Raw genomic sequence first — 20,825 nt, 5'->3', positions numbered from 1 at the left:
TGCCGCTCGTTGTGGTGCGGACGTGGCGCTATCTCTGATTTGAGTGCACTGCAAGGAAGCTCGCAAAGAAAAGCCGAAGACGTTGCAGGTCTCCAACACCAAGAAGCTTCGATTCGAAGATTTCATGGAGACCTTCCTCGACACAGCCACTCGCATCGCAGACGGGATCGACCTTGACACCTTTGTGGAGCCTGCCAGTCCTAGTGACGCTTGAAAAACTTTATGGTGAACGCACATTTACCTCGGTATGCCGAGTGGTATCTGTATCAAACTTTGGCCACTGCTGTTGGCCGTCACATTCGTGGTTCCAACTTTGAATTCGAATCGAATATTTCGCTCTTCTTTCGCTAAGTTCTTTTTTGACACGATTTTGGCTCGTGGTTTTTGTTTGGCGTTTCTTGGTGAAGCCAATGGCAAACATGCATAGCATGTAGTTGTTAGTTGTCTTCACATCCACATGAGCCTCAATGAGGGTCTGCCAAGTCTCCGAGTGCGCACTCGGAGCGAGCTTTTACTTAGGCGACTCTGGGTCGCGGGTAAGTCTCCGAGTGCGACTTTTAGTGCACACTCGGAATGAGGTGTTAACCATGTAGTTGTCTGTTGTCTTCACATCCACATGAGGCTCAATGAGGGTCTGCTAAGCCTCCGAGTCAATCTCGAGTATACACTCGGAGGAAGCTTTTTTACTTAGGCGACTCTGGGTCGCAGCTAAAGCGAATTTTTTAGACCGAAGTCTGCAAACGTGGAAGAATTTTGAACCTGCAAGAAATCAATCTGCTTTGTATTACTTGTTCTTTACATTGTCCCCGTCGGCGGTCATGTGTAGAAGCGCTTCAGGAGATCTCCGTTCCATGCTCACGGCTCGTCCGTTTCCCTGTCGAGGTTGTAAAGTCGATACGCCCCATTGTTCAGCACCTTAGAGATGATGAAGGATCCTTCCCACGCGGGAGCCAACTTGTGTGGTCTCTGCTTGGAATGTGCGACTCCTCACGTGTCGCACGTGAAATCGCCGCAGATCTTGTTGATAAATTGTTGAGCGAGTCAGTGCCATCTCGCGCTCTTCTTCCAGAAGATCCACTCCGTCTTGCCTAGCTTGCTCTGCTTCGGCTTCGGAGAAGAGTTTGACTCGTGGAGAGTTGTGAAGCAAGTCACCCGGAAGGACCGCCTCTGCTCCATAAACGAGGAAGAACGGGGATCGCCCTATAGATCTATTCGGAGTTGTGCGGAGGCCCCACAGCACCGAAGGCAGTTCGGTGACCCATGCACCGGCGGCATGTCCAACTTCTCGCAAGAGTCGAGGCTTCAACCCTTGAAGAATAAGACCATTCACCCGCTCTGCTTGCCCGTTTGTTTGGGGGTGTGCCACGTATGCAAAATCCACTCGGATTCCTTGGCCTGTGCAAAAGCCTTTGAACCTGTCCGAGTCGAAGTTTGTGCCGTTGTCGGTGATTATGCTGTGCGGAACCCCGTATCTGGAGATGATGTCTCTGAGGAATTTGATGGCCGTAAGGGCGTCAAGCTTCTTGATGGGCTTGGCTTCAATCCACTTGGTGAACTTGTCGACTCCTACCAGCAGATGAGTGAATCCCCCTTGGCCTGTTCTGAATGGTCCGACTATATCTAATCCCCACACGGCGAACGGCCAAACAAGAGGGATTGTCTTCAGCGTAGATGTTGGCTTGTGGGACATGTTCGAATAGAACTGACAGCCTTCGCATCGTTCGACCATATCTTTTGCCATTTCATTCGCCTGCAACCAGAAGAAACCAGCTCTGAATGCTTTGGCGACGATTGCTCTTGAGGAGGCATGATGGCCGCAGGTTCCCGAGTGAATTTCTTCCAAGATTAACTGTCCCTCCTCAGGGGAGATGCACCGCTGAAGGACGCCTGAAACACTTTCCCTGTACAACTGGCCATCAATGACGGTGAAGGACTTTGATCTGCGGACGATCTGCCTAGCTTGGACTTCGTCTTCTAGTAACTATTGCCTCAGGATGTACGCAATGAACGGCCTAGTCCATTCGGGGATGAGAGCAAGAATCTCCATGATCAAATCAACCACAGCAGGGACCTCGACTTCAGTCGGATCTGTTGAGCTCTTTGGTTGTACTGGTTCCTCTGTAAAAGGATCTTCTTTTACTGAGGGGAGGTGTAGGTGCTCGAGGCGGACATCACTCGGGACCGGTCTCCGAGTGGATCCAAGTTTCGCCAATTCATCTGCCGCTTGGTTTTTCAGTCGGGGAACATGGTGAAGTTCCAGACCTTCAAACTTCTTCTCGAGCTTCCTTACTACGTTGCAGTATGCAGTCATGGTGGGGTTCCTTACATCCCACTCCTTCATCACTTGATTAACCACCAAATCCGAGTCGCCATAGACCATCAGGCGACGGACGCCGAGTGTGATGGCCATGCGCAATCCATAAAGGAGAGCTTCGTACTCTGCCTCGTTGTTGGAAGAATCAAAATGTATCTGCAACACATATTTGAGTTTATCACCTTTTGGCGATATGATCACTACGCCAGCGCCGGAGCCATTCAACATCTTGGACCCATCGAAGAACATGGTCCAATGAGCCGAGTAGATGTGAGTCGGTTGCTGTTGTTCTACCCATTCTGCTATGAAGTCAGCCAGAGCTTGAGACTTTATAGCCTTCTTGGCTTCGAACTTGATGTCGCAGTATAACATCTCCATTGCCCACTTCGCCACTCGACCTGATGCGTCCCGATTGTGGAGGATTTCCGACAACGGAGCATCAGATATGACACACACCGAGTGGTCTTGGAAATAATGAGCCACCTTCTTTGCAGTCATGTAGATCCCATAAATAAGCTTTTGATAATGGGGATACCTCTGCTTGGAAGGAGTGAGGACTTCGGAGACATAATATACTGGCCGCTGAACCTTGTACGCTTTGCCTTCTTCTTCGCGTTCGACTGTGAGAACAGTGCTGACGACTTGATTTGTAGCCGCAATGTACAGAAGAAGGGGTTCTTTACTGAGCGGGGCAGTAAGAACCGGCTGGGTGGAAAGCAGGGCTTTGAGGTCGTCGAATGCAATTAGGGCTTCGTCTGTCCACTCGAAAGTATCTGATTTCTTCATGAGTCGGCACAGAGGTAACGCCTTCTCGCCGAGCCGAGCGATAAACCTGCTCAAAGCCGCTAGGCAACCTGTGAGCCTTTGAACATCATGTATTCTGACCGGCCGCTCCATTCGGATGATGCTCCTGATCTTTTCGGGGTTGACATTGATCCCTCGTTCAGAAACGAAGAAACCGAGTAACTTCCCGCTGGGAACGCCGAATGAACACTTGGCTGGATTGAGCTTGATATCGTACCTACATAGGTTGGCGAATGTTTCTGCCAAGTCAGTCAGCAGGTCGGAACCTTTGCGTGACTTGACTACGATATCGTCCATATATGCCTCCACATTTCGACCGATCTAGTCAAGGAGGCATTTTTGGATCATGCGCATAAAAGTTGCTCCTGCATTCTTCAAACCGAAAGGCATAGTGATGTAGCAGAAACACCCGAATGGGGTGATGAAGGCTGTTTTTAATTCATCCGGAGCATACAGACGGATCTGATAATAGCCCGAATAGGCATCAAGGAATGATAAACGCTCGCAGCCTGCAGTCGAATCAACAATTTGATCAATGCGGGGGAGCGGGAAATGATCTTTCGGGCAGACCTTATTGAGATGCTTGAAATCGATGCACATACGGAGAGACTTGTCCTTATTGGGCACCATGACAACATTGGCGAGCCACTCGGAGTGGTGTACCTCGCGAATGAAGTTGGTCGCCAAAAGTTTAGCCACCTCCTCTCCGGTTGCCTTCCTTTTGTGCGCGGCGGACCGATGCAGGCGTTCTCGGACGGGCCGAGAAGCAGGATCCACATGAAGTCGGTGCTCAGCCAACTCCCTGGGTACACCTGGCATGTCAGCGGGCTTCCATGCGAAAATGTCCCAGTTCTCACGGAGGAATTGGATGAGCTCGGCTTCCTATTTTGGATCAAGGGTGGTGGAGATGTTCGTCCGGGCAGCGGCGTCGTACGTCGGGTGGATGCTGACTTTCTTCGTGTCTCCCGCCGACTGGAATGCGGACTCCGAAGCTGGCTTCTTTGAACGCATCAAGTCAGCGGGGTCGGCTGTCTTCTTGTACTCATCCAGCTCGAGGATAGCCATCTGCTGATTGGCAATCCTCGACCCCTGCTGCAGACACTCCTCGGCCCGCTGCCGATTGCCTGTGACCGCGATCACACCTTTGGGACCCGGCATCTTCAGCTTCAAATACACGTAACATGGACGGGCCATGAAACGTGCATACGCCGGACGGCCCAGAATCGCATGGTATGCACTCTGGAAGTCCACCACCTCAAATGTCAGCTTTTCCTTGCGGAAGTTCTTGTCGGAGCCGAAAACGACGTCCAACTCGATCTGGCCGAGTGACTTGGCCTTTCGTCCTGGGACGACTCCGTGGAACTGCATGCTGCTCTCGCGAAGTTTGGAGATCGGAATGCCCATCCCCTTGAGAGTGTCGGTGTACATGATGTTCAAGCCGGTGCCGCCGTCCATGAGGACTTTGTGCAGTTGGACTCCTTCCACCACCGGGTCGACGACCAGAGCTTGCCTCCCTGGGGTGGGCACGTGTGCTGGATGGTCCGACTGATCAAAGGTGATCGCAGTCTGAGACCATTTGAGGAACGTGGGGTTGGTTGGGGTTGCCATGTTCACCTCCCTGTTCACCAGCTTCAGTCGACTCTTGCTTTCCACGTCAGCAAAAATCATCAATGTTGCGTGGACTTGGGAGTGGAATTCAGTCGGTACGTTAAACATGCTCCATGCTCGTCACCGACTGGATGATGGAGGAGTCCTTAGTTCAGTCGGAACTGTCTAAGGGTCTTGGCCTCTATGAAGGGTAGTCCTTGGGTAGGACCTATAGGGCAGGCCTATGACCCTACCCTGGGACTATAACCCCATCAACTGTAATCCAATGAGTTATACTAGGAGCATGCAAATATTGACACACCGTATTTACAGAATAAGAAATGTCACGAGGAGTAAGTGTAAAGTATTGTAATGCACCTACAACTCTTCTGTACTTTGTTGCATCATCTCACCCAGAAATGCTTCTCCACTCTCAACTGTAAGTTTTTCTCATGTTGATATTGGTGTACTTTCAAGTTTGCAATGCTCCATCCCAACTTTACTGGGTATGTTAGTGTTATACTTTTCCTTTGTAAGAAGTATGCCATCCTTTATGTGACTAACTTCTATGCCAATGAAGTAATGGAGATCTCCTAAATCTTTTAAAGAAAACGCCAACTTTAGATCCCAAAGATAACACGTAGTAGCATTTGGAGTAGAACTTGCAACAAGTTTATCATCGCCATGAACAAGCACAAAGATAGTAATGTTGCCTTTACTATAGTAGAATAATGAGGTATCTGCTTTAGATGGAGTAACCCCAAGTGGTTGTAACTGTGTGCTCAACTTTGGGTACCATGCCCTTGGTGCTTGTGTCGATCCATATAAATCCTTATGTTAATTACACACACACACACACACTACTGGAATCAAAGAATTTGCCGCCAGTCAATTCTTTTTCGTTTGCTTCCGGACGGGAAAGAAGTTCTTTGCCATCAGCTTCCACAAAACTAACTACAAAGAATGGACTGATGAGAAATATTCTATTTGCCATCTCTCCCTTCTTTATCGTCACCCAACGGGCAGCAAATCCCTAAAGGCAGACGGCAAAGAGCCCATCTGGGCCCCACTAAATTGTGGGGATTGCTAGATCAACGGATGCCATCTGCTGCCGGTTTGCTGTCTGCCTTTAGGGTCTTTGCCATCCGCTAGCACACGGCAAAGCCCTTCCCTATCTAACGGCCGTCAGCCCCATCCCGGCCCCTCTCTCCCCGTGTCTCTCTCCCGCCCCCACACCGTAACTACCAGGGCACCACACCCCTTCCCCACCGCCGGCGCCACACCCCCTTCCCTCATCACTGGTGCCACCACCCTGTTGGAATTATGCCCTAGAGGCAATAATAAATATAGTTATTATTATAATTCCTGTATCAAGATAATCATTTATTATCCATGCTATAATTGTATTGAATGAAGACTCATTTACATGTGTGGATACATAGACAAAACACCGTCCCTAGCAAGCCTCTAGTTGGCTAGCCAGTTGATCAAAGATAGTCAGTGTCTTCTGATTATGAACAAGGTGTTGTTGCTTGATAACTGGATCATGTCATTAGGAGAATCACGTGATGGACTAGACCCAAACTAATAGACGTAGCATGTTGATCATGTCATTTTGTTGCTACTGTTTTCTGTGTGTCAAGTATTTATTCCTATGACCATGAGATCATATAACTCACTGACACCGGAGGAATGCTTTGTGTGTATCAAACGTCGCAACGTAACTGGGTGACTATGAAGATTCTCTACAGGTATCTCCGAAGGTGTTAGTTGAGTTAGTATGGATCAAGACTGGGATTTGTCACTCCGTGTGAACGGAGAGGTATCTCGGGGCCCACTCGGTAATACAACATCACACACAAGCCTTGCAAGCAATGTAACTTAGTGTAAGTTGCGGGATCTTGTATTACGGAACGAGTAAAGAGACTTGCCGGTAAACGAGATTGAAATAGGTATACGGATACTGACGATCGAATCTCGGGCAGGTAACATACCGAAGGACAAAGGGAATGACATACGGGATTATATGAATCCTTGGCACTGAGGTTCAAACGATAAGATCTTCGTAGAATATGTAGGATCCAATATGGGATCCAGGTCCCGCTATTGGATATTGACCGAGGAGTCTCTCGGGTCATGTCTACATAGTTCTCGAACCCGCAGGGTCTGCACACTTAACGTTCGACGTTGTTTTATGCGTATTTGAGTTATATGGTTGGTTACCGAATGTTGTTCGGAGTCCCGGATGAGATCACGGACGTCACGAGGGTTTCCGAAATAGTCCGGAAACAAAGATTGATATATAGGATGACCTCATTTGATTACCGGAAGGTTTTCGGAGTTACCGGGAATGTACCGGGAATGACGAATGGGTTCCGGGAGTTCACCGGGGGGGGGCAACCTACCCCGGGGAAGCCCATAGGCCTTGAGGGTGGCACACCAGCCCTTAGTGGGCTGGTGGGACAGCCCAAAAGGGCTCTATGCGCCAAGCAAAGAAAATCAAGAGAGAAAAGAAAAAAAAAGGAGGAGGTGGGAAGGAAGGGGGACTCCCTCCCACCAAACCAAGTCCAACTCGGTTTGGGGGGGGAGTCCTCCCCCCTTGGACTCGGCCGACCCCCTTGGGGCTCCTTGAGCCCCAAGGCAAGGTCCCCTCCCTCCCACCTATATATACGGAGGTTTTAGGGCTGATTTGAGACGACTTTTCCACGGCAGCCCGACCACATACCTCCACGGTTTTTCCTCTAGATCGCGTTTCTGCGGAGCTCGGGCGGAGCCCTGCTGAGACAAGGTCATCACCAACCTCCGGAGCGCCGTCACGCTGCCGGAGAACTCTTCTACCTCTCCGTCTCTCTTGCTGGATCAAGAAGGCCGAGATCATCGTCGAGCTGTACGTGTGCTGAACGCGGAGGTGCCGTCCGTTCGGTACTAGATCGTGGGACTGATCGCGGGATTGTTCGCGGGGCGGATCGAGGGACATGAGGACGTTCCACTACATCAACCGCGTTCACTAACGCTTCTGCTGTATGATCTACAAGGGTACGTAGATCACTCATCCCCTCTCATAGATGGACATCACCATGATAGGTCTTCGTGCGCGTAGGAAAATTTTTGTTTCCCATGCGACGTTCCCCAACAGTGGCATCATGAGCTAGGTTCATGCGTAGATGTCTTCTCGAGTAGAACACAAAAGTTTTTGTGGGCGGTGATGTGCGTTTTTCTGCCCTCCTTAGTCTTTTCTTGATTGCGCGGTATTGTTGGATTGAAGCGGCTTGGACTGACATTACTCGTACGCTTACGAGAGACTGGTTTCATCGTTACGAGTAACTCCGTTGCTCAAAGATGACTGGCAAGTGTCGGTTTCTCCAACTTTAGTTGAATCGGATTTGACCGAGGAGGTCCTTGGATGAGGTTAAATAGCAACTCATATATCTCCGTTGTGGTGTTTGCGTAAGTAAGATGCGATCCTACTAGATACCCATGGTCACCACGTAAAACATGCAACAACAAAATTAGAGGACGTCTAACTTGTTTTTGCAGGGTATGCTTGTGATGTGATATGGCCAATGATGTGATGTGATATATTGGATGTATGAGATGATCATGTTGTAAGAGAAATATCGACTTGCACGTCGATGGTACGGCAACCGGCAGGAGCCATAGGGTTGTCTTTATACTAACGTGTGTGCTTGCAGATGCGTTTACTATTTTGCTAGGATGTAGCTTTAGTAGTAATAGCATGAGTAGCACGACAACCCCGATGGCAACACGTTGATGGAGATCATGGTGTGGCGCCGGTGACAAGAAGATCGTGCCGGTGCTTTGGTGATGGAGATCAAGAAGCACGTGATGATGGCCATATCATGTCACTTATGAATTGCATGTGATGTTAATCCTTTTATGCACCTTATTTTGCTTAGAACGACGGTAGCATTATGAGGTGATCTCTCACTAAAATTTCAAGACGAAATTGTGTTCTCCCCGACTGTGCACCGTTGCTACAGTTCGTCGTTTCAAGACACCACGTGATGATCGGGTGTGATAGACTCAACGTTCACATACAACGGGCGCAAAACAGTTGCGCACGCGGAACACTCGGGTTAAGCTTGACGAGCCTAGCATGTGCAGACATGGCCTCGGAACACATGAGACCGAAAGGTCGATCATGAATCATATAGATGATATGATTAGCATAGGGATGCTTACCACTGAAACTATACTCAACTCACGTGATGATCGGACTTGAGCTAGTGTAAGTGGATCATGAACCACTCAAATGACTAGAGAGATGTACTTTTTGAGTGGGAGTTTAGCGAATAATTTGATTAAGTTAAACTCTAATTATCTTGAACATAGTCTAAGTCCACTTTGAATATACTTGTGTTATAGATCATGGCTCACGCGACAGTCATCCTGAATTTTAATACGTTCCTAGAGAAAGCTAAGTTGAAAGATGATGGAAGCAACTTTGTAGACTGGGCTCGTAATCTTAAGCTAATCTTACAAGCTGGGAAGAAGGATTATGTCCTTAATGCTGCGTTAGGAGATGAACCACCCGCTACGGCTGATCAGGATGTTAAGAACGCTTGGTTAGCACGTAAGGAGGACTACTCAATAGTTCAATGTGCAGTCTTGTATGGCTTAGAACCGGGACTTCAACGTCGCTTTGAGCGTCATGGAGCATTTGAGATGTTCCAGGAGTTGGAGTTTATCTTTCAGAAGAACGCCCGGATCGAGAGGTATGAGACCTCCGATAAATTCTATGCTTGCAAGATGGAGGAAAACTTATCTGTCACTGAACATGTGCTCAAAATGTCTGGGTACTCAAACCGTCTAGCTGAGCTGGGGATTGAACTCCCGCAAGAAGCTATCACTGACAGAATCCTTCAATCACTGCCGCCAAGCTATAAAGGCTTTGTGTTGAACTACAACATGCAAGGGATAAACAAGTCTCCCGGCGAGTTGTTTGCGATGCTGAAAGTCGCAGAGTCTGAACTCCGTAAAGAGCATCAAGTGTTGATGGTGAATAAGACCACTAGTTTCAAGAGAAACGACAAAGGCAAGAAGGGCAATTCGAAGAAGAGCGGCAAGCCTGTTGCCAATCCAACGAAGAAACCCAAAGCTGGACCTAAGCCGGAAACGGAGTGTTACTATTGCAAGGGTATGGGTCACTAGAAGCGCAATTGCCCCAAGTATCTAGCAGATAAGAAGGCGGGCAAAGAAAAATCAGGTATATTTGATATACATGTTATTGATGTGTACTTAACCGGCTCTCGTAGTAGTGCCTGGGTATTCGATACCGGTTCTGTTGCTCATATTTGCAACTCGAAACAGGAACAGCGGAATAGGCGAAGGCTGGCGAAAGATGAAGTGACGATGCGCGTAGGAAATGGTTCCAAGGTTGATGCAATCGCCGTCGGCACAGTGTCACTTCAGTTACCGTCAGGATTAGTGATGAACTTAAATCATTGTTATTTAGTGCCTGCGTTGAGCATGAACATTATATCTGGATCTTGTTTATTGCGAGACGGTTACTCTTTTAAGTCTGAGAATAATGGTTATTCTATTTCTATGAGTAACATCTTTTATGGTCATGCACCGAATGTGAGAGGATTTTTCATATTGAATCTTGATAACGATACGCATATACATAACATTGAGACCAAAAGAGTTAGAGTTAACAATGATAGCGCCATATTTTTGTGGCACTGCCGCTTAGGTCATATTGGTGTAAAGCGCATGAAGAAACTCCATGCTGATGGACTTTTGGAGTCACTTGACTTTGATTCACTTGACACGTGCGAACCATGCCTCATGGGCAAGATGACTAAGACTCCGTTCTCAGGAACAATGGAGCGTGCAAGTGACTTGTTGGAAATCATACATACCGATGTGTGTGGTCCGATGAGCGTGGAGGCACGCGGCGGATATCGTTGTTTTCTCACCTTCACTGACGATTTAAGTAGATATGGTTATGTCTACTTGATGAAGCACAAGTCTGAAACATTTGAAAAGTTCAAGCAATTTCAGAGTGAAGTGGAAAATCATCGTAACAAGAAGATCAAGTTCCTACGGTCTGATCGTGGGGGTGAATACCTGAGTTTCGAGTTTGGTGCTCACTTAAGACAATGTGGAATTGTTTCACAGTTAACACCGCCTGGAACACCAGAGCGTAATGGTGTGTCCGAACGTCGTAATCGTACTCTATTAGAGATGGTGCGATCTATGATGTCTCTTACTGATTTGCCGTTATCATTTTGGGGCTATGCATTAGAAACAGCTGCATTCACTTTAAATAGGGCACCATCAAAATCCGTTGAGACGACACCATACGAACTGTGGTATGGGAAGAGGCTAAAGTTGTCGTTTCTTAAAGTTTGGGGATGTGATGCTTATGTCAAAAAGCTTCAGCCTGAAAAGCTGGAACCCAAAGCGGAAAAGTGCGTCTTCATAGGTTACCCAAAAGAGACAGTTGGGTACACCTTCTATCTCAAATCCGAGGGCAAAGTGTTTGTTGCTAAAAATGGAGCTTTTCTCGAGAAGGAGTTTCTCTCGAGAGAATTGAGTGGGAGGAAGATAGAACTTTACGAGGTTGTCGAACCTCTCATCCCTCTGGATGGTGGCGCAGGGCAAGGGGAAACCTCTATCATTGCGACGCCGGTTGAGGAGGAAGTTAATGATGATGATCATGAAACTCCAGTTCAAGTTTCTGTCGAACCACGCAGGTCGACGAGACCACGTGCTGCTCCAGAGTGGTACGGTAATCCCGTCTTATCAATCATGTTGTTGGACAACAATGAACCTGCGAATTATGAAGAAGCAATGGTGGGCCTAGATTCCAACAAATGGCTGGAAGCCATGAAGTCCGAGATAGGATCCATGTATGAGAACAATGTATGGACTTTGGAGGTACTGCCTCAGGGCCGCAAGGCCATTCAGAACAAATGGATCTTTAAGAGGAAGACGGACGCTGATGGTAATGTGACCGTTTATAAAGTTCGACTTGTGTCAAAGGGTTTTTCACAAGTTCAAGGAGTTGACTACGATGAGACTTTCTCACCCGTGGCGATGCTTAAGTCCGTCAGAATCATGTTAGCAATAGCTGCATTTTTCGATTATGAAATCTGGCAGATGGATGTCAAAACGGCGTTCCTTAACGGTTTCCTTAAGGAAGAGTTGTATATGATACAACCCGAAGGTTTTGTCGATCCTAAGAATGCTAACAAGGTGTGCAAGCTCCAGCGATCCATTTATGGACTGGTGCAAGCATCTCGGAGTTGGAACAAACGCTTTGATGAGGTGATCAAAGCATTTGGGTTTATACAAGTGGTTGGAGAATCTTGTATTTACAAGAAAGTGAGTGGGAGCTCTGTGGCATTTCTAATATTATATGTGGATGACATATTACTGATTGGAAACAACGTAGAGTTTTTAGAGAGCATAAAGGATTACTTGAATAAAAGTTTCTCTATGAAGGACCTAGGAGAAGCTGCTTACATCCTGGGCATTAAGATCTATAGGGATAGATCAAAACGCCTGATAGGACTTTCACAAAGCACATACCTTGATAAAGTTTTGAAGAGGTTCAAAATGGAACAATCCAAGAAAGGGTTCTTGCTAGTTCTACAAGGTACGAGATTGAGTAAGACTCAGTGCCCAGCAACTGATGAAGATAGAGAGCATATGCGCTCCGTCCCCTATGCTTCAGCCATAGGTTCTATCATGTATGCGATGATGTGCACTAGACCGGATGTTAGCCTGGCCATAAGTATGGCAGGTAGGTTCCAGAGTAATCCAGGAGTGGATCACTGGACAGCGGTCAAGAATATCCTGAAGTACCTGAAAAGGACTAAGGAGATGTTTCTCGTGTATGGAGGTGACGAAGAGCTCGCCGTAAAAGGTTACATCGATGCAAGCTTTGACACAGATCCGGACGACTCTAAGTCGCAAACCGGATACGTATTTATTCTTAATGGGGGTGCAGTAAGCTGGTGCAGTTCCAAGCAAAGCGTCGTAGCAGATTCTACATGTGAAGCGGAGTACATGGCTGCCTCGGAGGCGGCTAAGGAGGGTGTCTGGATGAAGCAGTTCATGACGGATCTTGGAGTGGTGCCAAGCGCACTGAATCCAATAACCTTGTTCTGTGACAAAACTGGTGTCATTGCCTTAGCAAAGGAACCACGGTTTCACAAGAAGACCAGACACATCAAACGACGCTTCAACCTCATCCGCGACTACGTCGAGGGAGAGGACGTGAATATATGCAAAGTGCACACGGATCTGAATGTAGCGGACCCGCTGACTAAACCTCTTCCACGGCCAAAGCATGATCAACACCAGAACTGTATGGGTGTTAGATTTATTACAATGTAATTCACATGGTGATGTGAGGGCTAGATTATTGACTCTAGTGCAAGTGGGAGACTGTTGGAATTATGCCCTAGAGGCAATAATAAATATAGTTATTATTATAATTCCTGTATCAAGATAATCGTTTATTATCCATGCTATAATTGTATTGAATAAAGACTCATTTACATGTGTGGATACATAGACAAAACACCGTCCCTAGCAAGCCTCTAGTTGGCTAGCCAGTTGATCAAAGATAGTCAGTGTCTTCTGATTATGAACAAGGTGTTGTTGCTTGATAACTGGATCACGTCATTAGGAGAATCACGTGATGGACTAGACCCAAACTAATAGACGTAGCATGTTGATCGTGTCATTTTGTTGCTACTGTTTTCTGCGTGTCAAGTATTTATTCCTATGACCATGAGATCATATAACTCACTGACACCGGAGGAATGCTTTGTGTGTATCAAACGTCGCAACGTAACTGGGTGACTATAAAGATGCTCTACAGGTATCTCCGAAGGTGTTAGTTGAGTCAGTATGGATCAAGACTGGGATTTGTCACTCCGTGTGAACGGAGAGGTATCTCGGGGCCCACTCGGTAATACAACATCACACACAAGCCTTGCAAGCAATGTAACTTAGTGTAAGTTGCGGGATCTTGTATTACGGAACGAGTAAAGAGACTTGCCGGTAAACGAGATTGAAATAGGTATACGAATACTGACGATCGAATCTCGGGCAAGTAACATACCGAAGGACAAAGGGAATAACATACGGGATTATATGAATCCTTGGCACTGAGGTTCAAACGATAAGATCTTCGTAGAATATGTAGGATCCAATATGGGCATCTAGGTCCCGCTATTGGATATTGACCGAGGAGAGTCTCGGGTCATGTCTACATAGTTCTCGAACCCGCAGGGTCTGCACACTTAACGTTCGACGTTGTTTTATGCGTATTTGAGTTATATGGTTGGTTACCGAATGTTGTTCGGAGTCCCGGATGAGATCACGGACGTCACGAGGGTTTCCGAAATAGTCCGGAAACAAAGATTGATATATAGGATGACCTCATTTGATTACCGGAAGGTTTTCGGAGTTACCGGGAATGTACCGGGAATGACGAATGGGTTCCGGGAGTTCACCGGGGGGGGGGGGGGCAACCCACCCCGGGGAAGCCCATAGGCCTTGAGGGTGGCACACCAGCCCTTAGTGGGCTGGTGGGACAGCCCAAAAGGGCTCTATGCGCCAAGCAAAGAAAATCAAGAGAGAAAAGAAAAAAAAAGGAGGAGGTGGGAAGGAAGGGGGACTCCCTCCCACCAAACCAAGTCCAACTCGGTTTGGGGGGGGGGGGAGTCCTCCCCCCTTGGACTCGGCCGACCCCCTTGGGGCTCCTTGAGCCCCAAGGCAAGGTCCCCTCCCTCCCACCTATATATACGGAGGTTTTAGGGCTGATTTGAGACGACTTTTCCACGGCAGCCCGACCACATACCTCCACGGTTTTTCCTCTAGATCGCGTTTCTGCGGAGCTCGGGCGGAGCCCTGCTAAGACAAGGTCATCACCAACCTCCGGAGCACCGTCATGCTGTCAGAGAACTCTTCTACCTCTCCGTCTCTCTTGCTGGATCAAGAAGGCCGAGATCATCGTCGAGCTGTACGTGTGCTGAACGCGGAGGTGCCGTCCGTTCGGTACTAGATCGTGGGACTGATCGCGGGATTGTTCGCGGGGCGGATCGAGGGACGTGAGGACGTTCCACTACATCAACCGCGTTCACTAACGCTTCTGCTGTACGATCTACAAGGGTACGTAGATCAGTCATCCCCTCTCGTAGATGGACATCACCATGATAGGTCTTCGTGCGCGTAGGAAATTTTTTGTTTCCCATGCGACGTTCCCCAACACACCCTTCCCCCACCATCGAAACCACCCCTTCCCCCACCGTGAGGCCCCCCTCCTCGCTGCCCTCCTCCACTAGAGCGGCACCACCCCCACCACCGCTGGAGCAACCTCCTCAATCAAAGTGGTGCCACCCTCTTCCCTCCCTGCGGCGAGCTCCTCCCCCTCACCGGAGCCAGCCCGTGACGCCACCTCCTTGTTGGGGAACGTCGCATGGGAAACAAAAAATTTCCTACGCGCACGAAGACCTATCATGGTGATGTCCATCTACGAGAGGGGATGAGTGATCTACGTACCCTTGTAGATCGAACAACAAAAGCGTTGGAGAACGCGGTTGATGTAGTGGAACGTCCTCACGTCCCTCGATCCGCCCCGCGAACAATCCCGCGATCAGTCCCACGATCTAGTACCGAACGGACGGCACCTCCGCGTTCAGCACACGTACAACTCGACGATGATCTCGGCCTTCTTGATCCAGCAAGAGAGACGGAGAGGTAGAAGAGTTCTCCGGCAGCGTGACGGCGCTCCGGAGGTTGGTGATGATCTCGTCTCAGCAGGGCTCCGCCCGAGCTCCGCAGAAACGCGATCTAGAGAAAAACTATGGAGGTATGTGGTCGGGCAGCCGTGAGAAAGTCGTCTCAAATCTGCCCTAAAAGCCCCATATATATAGGAGGAGGGAGGGGGACCTTGCCTTGGGGTCCAAGGGATCCCCAAGGGGTCGGCCGAGCCAGGGGGGAGGACTCTCCCCCCCCCCCCCCAAACCGAGTTGGACTAGGTTTGGTGGGAGGGAGTCCTTCCCCTTTCCCACTTCCTCCTTTTTTTTTCTTTTCTCCTTTGATTTTTATCCTTGGCGCATAGGGCACTTGTGGGCTGTCCCACCAGCCCACTAAGGGCTGGTGTGGCTCCCCAAATGCCTATGGGCTTCCCCGGGGTGGGTTGCCCCCCCCCCCCCCCCCCCCGGTGAACTCCCGGAACCCATTCGTCATTCCCGGTACATTCCCGGTAACTCCGAAAACCTTCCGGTAATCAAATGAGGTCATCCTATATATCAATCTTCGTTTCCGGACCATTCCGGAAACCCTCGTGACGTCCATGATCTCATCCGGGACTCCGAACAATATTCGGTAACCAACCATATAACTCAAATACGCATAAAACAACGTCGAACCTTAAGTGTGCAGACCCTGCGGGTTCGAGAACTATGTAGACATGACCCGAGAGACTCCTCGGCCAATATCCAATAGCGGGACCTGGATGCCCATATTGGATCCTACATATTCTACGAAGATCTTATCGTTTGAACCTCAGTGCCAAGGATTCGTATAATCCCGTATATCATTCCCTTTGTCCTTCGGTATGTTACTTGCCCGAGATTCGATCGTCAGTATCCGCATACCTATTTCAATCTCGTTTATCGGCAAGTCTCTTTACTCTTTCTGTAATACAAGATCCCGCAACTTACACTAAGTTACATTGCTTGCAAGGCTTGTGTGTGATGTTGTATTACCGAGTGGGCCCCGAGATACCTCTCCGTCATACGGAGTGACAAATCCCAGTCTTGATCCATACTAACCCAACTAACACCTTCGGAGATACCTGTAGAGCATCTTTATAGTCACCCAGTTACGTTGCGACGTTTGATACACACAAAGCATTCCTCCGGTGTCAGTGAGTTATATGATCTCATGGTCATAGGAATAAATACTTGACACGCAGAAAACAGTAGCAACAAAATGACACGATCAACATGCTATGTCTATTAGTTTGGGTCTAGTCCATCACGTGATTCTCCCAATGACGTGATCGAGTTATCAAGCAACAACACCTTGTTCATAATCAGAAGACACTGACTATCATCGATCAACTGGCTAGCCAACTAGAGTCATGCTAGGGACGGTGTTTTGTCTATGTATCCACACATGTAAATGAGTCTTCATTCAATACAATTATAGCATGGATAATAAACTATTATCTTGATACAGGAATTATAATAATAACTATACATTTATTATTGCCTCTAGGGCATAATTCCAACAGTCTCCCACTTGCACTAGAGTCAATAATCTAGCCCTCACATCACCATGTGAATTACATTGTAATAAATCTAACACCCATACAGTTCTGGTGTCGATCATGTTTTGGCCGTGGAAGAGGTTTAGTCAGCGGGTTTGCTACATTCAGATCCGTGTGCACTTTGCATATATTTACGTCCTCCTCCTCGACGTAGTCACGGATGAGGTTGAAGCGTCGTTTGATGTGTCTGGTCTTCTTGTGAAACCTTGGTTCCTTTGCTAAGGCAATGGCACCAATGTTGTCACAGAACAAGGTTATTGGATCCAGTGCATTTGGCACCACTCCAAGATCCGTCATGAACTGCTTCAACCAGACACCCTCCTTAGCTGCCTCCGAGGCAGCCATGTACTCTGCTTCACATGTAGAATCTTCTACGACGCTTTGCTTGGAACTGCACCAGCTTACTGCACCCCATTAAGAATAAATACGTATCCGGTTTGCGACTTAGAGTCGTCCGGATCTGTGTCAAAGCTTGCATCGACGTAACCTTTTACGGCGAGCTCTTCGTCACCTCCATACACGAGAAACATCTCCTTAGTCCTTTTCAGGTACTTCAGGATATTCTTGACCGCCGTCCAGTGATCCACTCCTGGATTACTCTGGAACCTACCTGCCATACTTATGGCCAGGCTAACATCCGGTCTAGTGCACAGCATCGCATACATGATAGAACCTATGGCTGAAGCATAGGGGACGGAGCGCATATGCTCTCTATCTTCATCAGTTGCTGGGCACTGAGTCTTACTCAATCTTGTACCTTGTAAAACTGGCAAGAACCCTTTCTTGGACTGTTCCATTTTGAACCTTTTCAAAACTTTATCAAGGTATGTGCTTTGTGAAAGTCCTATCAGGCGTTTTGATCTATCCCTATAGATCTTAATGCCTAGTATGTAAGCAGCTTCTCCTAGGTCCTTCATAGAGAAACTTTTATTCAAGTATCCTTTTATGCTCTCCAAAAGCTCTACATTGTTTCCAATCAGTAATATGTCATCCACATATAATATTAGAAACGCCACAGAGCTCCCACTCACTTTCTTGTAAATACAAGATTCTCCAACCACTTGTATAAACCCAAATGCTTTGATCACCTCATCAAAGCGTTTATTCCAACTCCGAGATGCTTGCACCAGTCCATAAATGGATCGCTGGAGCTTGCACACCTTGTCAGCATTTTTAGGATCGACAAAACCTTCGGGTTGCATCATATACAACTCTTCCTTAAGGAAACCGTTAAGGAACGCCGTTTTGACATCCATCTGCCAGATTTCATAATCGAAAAATGCAGCTATTGCTAACATGATTCTGACGGACTTAAGCATCGCTACGGGTGAGAAAGTCTCATCGTAGTCAACTCCTGGAACTTGTGAAAAACCCTTTGCCACAAGTCGAGCTTTATAAACGATCACATTACCGTCAGCGTCCGTCTTCTTCTTAAAGATCCATTTGTTCTGAATAGCCTTGCGGCCCTCAGGCAGTATCTCCAAAGTCCACACTTTGTTCTCATACATGGATCCTATCTCGGATTTCATGGCTTCTAGCCATTTGTTGGAATCTGGGCCCACCATTGCTTCTTCATAATTTGCAGGTTCATTGTTGTCTAACAACATGATTGATAAGACGGGATTACCGTACCACTCTGGAGCAGCGCGTGATCTCGTCGACCTGCGTGGTTCAACAGAAACTTGAACTGGAGTTTCATGATCATCATCATTAACTTCCTCCTCAACCGGCGTCGCAACGACAGAGGTTTCCCCTTGCCCTGCGCCACCATCCAGAGGGATGAGAGGTTCGAAAACCTCGTCAAGTTCTATCTGCCTCCCACTCAATTCTCTCGAGAGAAACTCCTTCTCGAGAAAAGTTCCGTTCTTAGCAACAAACACTTTGCCCTCGGATTTGAGATAGAAGGTGTACCCAACTGTCTCTTTTGGGTAACCTATGAAGACGCACTTTTCCGCTTTGGGTTCCAGCTTTTCAGGCTGAAGCTTTTTGACATAAGCATCACATCCCCAAACTTTAAGAAACGACAACTTTGGCCTTTTGCCATACCACAGTTCGTATGGTGTCGTCTCAACGGATTTCGATGGTGCCCTATTTAAAGTGAATGCAGCTGTTTCTAATGCATAACCCCAAAATGATAACGGCAAATCAGCAAGAGACATCATAGATCGCACCATCTCTAACAAAGTACGATTACGACGTTCGGACACACCATTACTGTGGTGTTCCAGGCGGTGTTAACTGCGAAACAATTCCACATTGTCTTAAGTGAGTACCAAACTCGAAACTCAGATATTCACCCCCACGATCAGACCGTAGGAACTTGATCTTCTTGTTACGATGATTCTCCACTTCACTCTGAAATTGCTTGAACTTTTCAAATGTTTCAGATTTGTGCTTCATCAAGTAGACATAACCATATCTACTTAAATCGTCAGTGAAGGTGAGAAAATAACGATATCCGCCGCGTGCCTCCACGCTCATTGGACCACACACATCGGTATGTATGATTTCCAACAAGTCACTTGCACGCTCCATTGTTCCGGAGAACGGAGTCTTAGTCATCTTGCCCATAAGGCATGGTTCGCACGTGTCAAGTGAATCGAAGTCAAGTGACTCCAAAAGTCCATCAGCATGGAGTTTCTTCATGCGCTTTACACCAATATGACCCAAGCGGCAGTGCCACAAAAATATGGCGCTATCATTGTTTACTCTAACTCTTTTGGTCTCAATGTTATGTATATGCGTATCGCTATCAAGATTCAATATGAACAATCCTCTCACATTCGGTGCATGACCATAAAACATGTTACTCATAGAAATAGAACAACCATTATTCTCAGACTTAAAAGAGTAACCGTCTCGCAATAAACAAGATCCAGATATAATGTTCATGCTCAACGCAGGCACTAAATAACAATGATTTAAGTTCATCACTAATCCCGATGGTAGCTGAAGTGACACTGTGCCGACGGCGATTGCATCAACCTTGGAACCGTTTCCTACGCGCATCGTCACTTCGTCTTTCGCCAGCCTTCGTCTATTCCGCAGTTCCTGCTTCGAGTTGCAAATGTGAGCAACAGAACCGGTATCAAATACCAAGGCACTACTACGAGAGCCGGTTAAGTACACATCAATAACATGTATATCAAATATACCTGATTTTTCTTTGCCCGCCTTCTTATCTGCCAGATACTTGGGGCAATTGCGCTTCCAGTGACCCATACCCTTGCAATAGAAGCACTCTGTTTCAGGCTTAGGTCCAGCTTTGGGCTTCTTCGGCGGATTGGCAACAGGCTTCCCGTTCTTCTTCGAATTGCCCTTCTTGCCTTTGCCGTTTCTCTTGAAACTAGTGGTCTTGCTCACCATCAACACTTGATGCTCTTTACGGAGTTCAGACTCTGCGACTTTCAGCATCGCAAACAACTCGCCGGGAGACTTGTTCATCCCTTGCATGTTGTAGTTCAACACAAAGCCTTTATAGCTTGGCGGCAGTGATTGAAGGATTCTGTCAGTGATAGCTTCCTGCGGGAGTTCAGTCCCCAGTTCAGCTAGACGGTTTGAGTACCCAGACATTTTGAGCACATGTTCACTGACAGACGAGTTTTCCTCCATCTTGCAAGCATAGAACTTATCGGAGGTCTCATACCTCTCGATCCGGGCATTCTTCTGAAAGATAAACTTCAACTCCTGGAACATCTCAAATGCTCCATGACGCTCAAAGCGACGTTGAAGTCCCGGTTCTAAGCCATACAAGACTGCACATTGAACTATTGAGTAGTCCTCCTTACGCGCTAACCA

Source organism: Hordeum vulgare, chromosome 5H (genome assembly GCF_904849725.1).
Source record: "Hordeum vulgare subsp. vulgare chromosome 5H, MorexV3_pseudomolecules_assembly, whole genome shotgun sequence".
NCBI lineage: Eukaryota > Viridiplantae > Streptophyta > Magnoliopsida > Poales > Poaceae > Hordeum > Hordeum vulgare.
The sequence above is the reverse complement of the archived record's forward strand: the minus strand, read 5'-3'. Positions refer to the sequence as shown.